Here is a 5,469-nt window from a genome sequence, read left to right as displayed (position 1 = left end):
GTCTAGACCCAAGAGTTTGTGTGTTAAATTTGTAGCGTAATAATAACTACAAGTTAGTATAAAATGGAAAACAAACTAGTTTTAATAAAACCGTGCAAAACAGTTAATTTTTGAGCATTCTCAGCCTTGGACGAAACTTGACCCAAACGTAGGTCTAGACCCAAGAGTTTGTGTGTTTAATTTTCTAACCGTAATAATAACTACAAGTTACTATAAAAGGGACCAAAGTTATTTTAATAAAACCGTGCAAAACAGCTAACTTTTTGACGTTCTCAGAATTCAACGAAACTTGACCCAATCGCAGGACTAGACCCATCCATTTGTGTTGTAAATTTGCTAAGCGTAATAATAACTAGAAGTTAGTATAAAAGCGAGACAAACTTGCTTTAATAAAATCGTGCAAAATAGGTTTCCTTGAAGATCCCCCGACATACCTTCATCCTATGGTTAGCCATTCAAGAAAAGCTACCAACGACAGACAAACCATGGTTAAATCATTTGGGTGGATGCATCCTTTGTGACGATGATACTGCGGAGACACACACTCACTTTTTCTTCCGATGTCGATTCAGTAGAAGATGCCTTACAGCTGTTCGTCAACAGATCCGATTTGCTTGGCCCAATCGCGAATGGGAAAGAGACGTGGAATGGGCATCAAGGAAGTGGAGGGGAAAACATATTGTTAATGTAGCATATCGAGCATTACTTGGTGCATGCATATACCATATTTGGCGAGAGAGAAATCTAAGACGATTTGAGCAGACCCATCGGCCAGCACATGTATTAGCTTTGTGTATCTTAGATGACATTAGACAGAGGATACTTAGTATTAATCTTCCATGGTCAATTAGTACATATGCGCTATATAGACTGTGGCGCATCCCTTGGCCTGTCGGGGGAGAAACCACATGATTGTTGTACTATTATTTTAAATTAATGAAAATTACATTTACCCCAAAAAAAAAAAAAAAAAAACCGTGCAAAATAGCTAAATTTTGAACGTTCTCAGAATTCGACGACACTCGACCCAAACGTTGGTCTAGACCCAAGCATTTGTGTTGTAAATTTGCTAAGCGTAATAATAACTACAAGTTAGTATAAAAGGGAAACAAACTTGTTTTAATAAAACCGTGCAAAACAGCTAAATTTTGAACGTTCTGATAATTCAACGAAACTTGACCCAATCGCAGGTTTAGACCGATCCATTTGTGTTGTAAATTTGCTAAGCATAATAATAACTACAAGTTAGTATAAAAGGGAAACAAACTTGCTTTAATAAAACCGTGCAAAGTGGCTAAATTTTGAACGTTCTCAGAATTCGACGAAACTTGACCCAAACGTTGGTCTAGACCCAAGCATTTGTGTTGCAAATTTGCTAAGCGTAATAATAATTACAAGTTAGTTTAAAAGCGAAACAAACTTGTTTTAATAAAACCGTGCAAAAAGCTAACTTTTGGACGTTCTCAAAATTCAACGAAACTTGACCCAATTGCAGGACTAGACCCATCCATTTGTGTTGTAAATTTGCTAAGCGAAATAATACCTACAAGTTAGTATAAAAGCGAAACAAACTTGCTTTAATAAAACCATGCAAAATAGCTAAATTTTGAACGTTCTCATAATTCGACGAAACTTGACCCAAACGTTGGTCTAGACCCAAGCATTTGTGTTGTAAATTTGCTAAGCATAATAATAATTACAAGTTAGTTTAAAAGAGAAACAAACTTTGTATAATAAAACCGTGCAAAATAGCTAAATTTTGAACGTTCTCAGAATTCGACGAAACTTGACCCAAACGTTGGTCTAGGCCCAAGCATTTGTGTTGTAAATTTGATAAGCGTAATAATAACTACAAGTTAGTATAAAAGGGAAACACACTTGTTTCAATAAAACCGTGCAAAACAGCTAATTTTTTAGCATTCTCAGCATTGGACGAAACTTGACCCAAACGTAGGTCTAGACCCAAGAGTTTGTGTGTTAAATTTGTAGCGTAATAATAACTACAAGTTAGTATAAAATGGAAAACAAACTAGTTTTAATAAAACCGTGCAAAACAGTTAATTTTTGAGCATTCTCAGCATTGGACGAAACTTGACCCAAACGTAGGTCTAGACCCAAGAGTTTGTGTGTTTAATTTTCTAAGCGTAATAATAACTACAAGTTACTATAAAAGGGACAAAAAGTTATTTTAATAAAACCGTGCAAAACAGCTAACTTTTGGACGTTCTCAGAATTCAACGAAACATGACCCAATCGCAGGACTAGACCCATCCATTTGTGTTGTAAATTTGCTAAGCGTAATAATAACTAGAAGTTAGTATAAAAGCGAGACAAACTTGCTTTAATAAAATCGTGCAAAATAGGGTTCCTTGAAGATCCCCCGACATACCTTCATCCTATGGTTAGCCATTCAGGAAAAGCTACCAACGACAGACAAACCATGGTTAAATCATTTGGGTGGATGCATCCTTTGTGACGATGATACTGCGGAGACACACACTCACTTGTTCTTCCGATGTCGATTCAGTAGAAGATGCCTTACAGCTGTTCGTCAACAGATCCGATTTGCTTGGCCCAATCGCGAATGGGCAAGAGACGTGGAATGGGCATCAAGGAAGTGGAGGGGAAAACATATTGTTAATGTAGCATATCAAGCTTTACTTGGTGCATGCATATACCATATTTGGCGAGAGAGAAATCTAAGACGATTTGAGCAGACCCATCGGCCAGCACATGTATTAGCTTTGTGTATCTTAGATGACATTAGACAGAGGATACTTAGTATTAATCTTCCATGGTCAATTAGTACATATGCGCTATATAGACTGTGGCGCATCCCTTGGCCTGTCGGGGGAGAAACCACATGATTGTTGTACTATTATTTTAAATTAATGAAAATTACATTTACCCCAAAAAAAAAAAAAAAAAAAACCGTGCAAAATAGCTAAATTTTGAACGTTCTCAGAATTCGACGACACTCGACCCAAACGTTGGTCTAGACCCAAGCATTTGTGTTGTAAATTTGCTAAGCGTAATAATAACTACAAGTTAGTATAAAAGGGAAACAAACTTGTTTTAATAAAACCGTGCAAAACAGCTAAATTTTGAACGTTCTGAGAATTCAACGAAACTTGACCCAATCGCAGGTTTAGACCGATCCATTTGTGTTGTAAATTTGCTAAGCGTAATAATAACTACAAGTTAGTATAAAAGGGAAACAAACTTGCTTTAATAAAACCGTGCAAAGTGGCTAAATTTTGAACGTTCTCAGAATTCGATGAAACTTGACCCAAACGTTGGTCTAGACCCAAGCATTTGTGTGGCAAATTTGCTAAGCGTAATAATAATTACAAGTTAGTTTAAAAGCGAAACAAACTTGTTTTAATAAAACCGTGCAAAAAGCTAAGTTTTGGACGTTCTCAAAATTCAACGAAACTTGACCCAATTGCAGGACTAGACCCATCCATTTGTGTTGTAAATTTGCTAAGCGAAATAATCCCTACAAGTTAGTATAAAAGCGAAACAAACTTGCTTTAATAAAACCATGCAAAATAGCTAAATTTTGAACGTTCTCATAATTCGACGAAACTTGACCCAGACGTTGGTCTAGACCCAAGTATTTGTGTTGTAATTTTGCTGAGCGTAATAATAATTACAAGTTAGTTTAAAAGGGAAACAAACTTTGTTTAATAAAACCGTGCAAAATAGCTAAATTTTGAACGTTCTCAGAATTCGACGAAACTTGACCCAAACGTTGGTCTAGACCCAAGCATTTGTGTTGTAAATTTGCTAAGCGTAATAATAACTACAAGTTAGTATAAAAGGGAAACAAACTTGTTTCAATAAAACCGTGCAAAACAGCTAATTTTTTAGCATTCTCAGCATTGGACGAAACTTGACCCAAACGTAGGTCTAGACCCAAGAGTTTGTGTGTTAAATTTGTAGCGTAATAATAACTACAAGTTAGTATAAAATGGAAAACAAACTAGTTTTAATAAAACCGTGCAAAACAGTTAATTTTTGAGCATTCTCAGCCTTGGACGAAACTTGACCCAAACGTAGGTCTAGACCCAAGAGTTTGTGTGTTTAATTTTCTAACCGTAATAATAACTACAAGTTACTATAAAAGGGACCAAAGTTATTTTAATAAAACCGTGCAAAACAGCTAACTTTTCGACGTTCTCAGAATTCAACGAAACATGACCCAATCGCAGGACTAGACCCATCCATTTGTGTTGTAAATTTGCTAAGCGTAATAATAACTAGAAGTTAGTATAAAAGCGAGACAAACTTGCTTTAATAAAATCGTGCAAAATAGGTTTCCTTGAAGATCCCCCGACATACCTTCATCCTATGGTTAGCCATTCAAGAAAAGCTACCAACGACAGACAAACCATGGTTAAATCATTTGGGTGGATGCATCCTTTGTGACGATGATACTGCGGAGACACACACTCACTTTTTCTTCCGATGTCGATTCAGTAGAAGATGCCTTACAGCTGTTCGTCAACAGATCCGATTTGCTTGGCCCAATCGCGAATGGGCAAGAGACGTGGAATGGGCATCAAGGAAGTGGAGGGGAAAACATATTGTTAATGTAGCATATCGAGCATTACTTGGTGCATGCATATACCATATTTGGCGAGAGAGAAATCTAAGACGATTTGAGCAGACCCATCGGCCAGCACATGTATTAGCTTTGTGTATCTTAGATGACATTAGACAGAGGATACTTAGTATTAATCTTCCATGGTCAATTAGTACATATGCGCTATATAGACTGTGGCGCATCCCTTGGCCTGTCGGGGGAGAAACCACATGATTGTTGTACTATTATTTTAAATTAATGAAAATTACATTTACCCCAAAAAAAAAAAAAAAAACGTGCAAAATAGCTAAATTTTGAACGTTCTCAGAATTCGACGACACTCGACCCAAACGTTGGTCTAGACCCAAGCATTTGTGTTGTAAATTTGCTAAGCGTAATAATAACTACAAGTTAGTATAAAAGGGAAACAAACTTGTTTTAATAAAACCGTGCAAAACAGCTAAATTTTGAACGTTCTGATAATTCAACGAAACTTGACCCAATCGCAGGTTTAGACCGATCCATTTGTGTTGTAAATTTGCTAAGCGTAATAATAACTACAAGTTAGTATAAAATGGAAACAAACTTGCTTTAATAAAACCGTGCAAAGTGGCTAAATTTTGAACGTTCTCAGAATTCGACGAAACTTGACTCAAACGTTGGTCTAGACCCAAGCATTTGTGTTGCAAATTTGCTAAGCGTAATAATAATTACAAGTTAGTTTAAAAGCGAAACAAACTTGTTTTAATAAAACCGTGCAAAAAGCTAACTTTTGGACGTTCTCAAAATTCAACGAAACTTGACCCAATTGCTGGACTAGACCCATCCATTTGTGTTGTAAATTTGCTAAGCGAAATAATACCTACAAGTTAGTATAAAAG

Source organism: Sesamum indicum, linkage group LG2, assembly GCF_026168435.1.
Source record: "Sesamum indicum cultivar Baizhima isolate 11 linkage group LG2, ASM2616843v1, whole genome shotgun sequence".
NCBI classification, from domain to species: Eukaryota; Viridiplantae; Streptophyta; class Magnoliopsida; order Lamiales; family Pedaliaceae; genus Sesamum; species Sesamum indicum.
Note: the sequence above shows the minus strand (reverse complement) of the source record.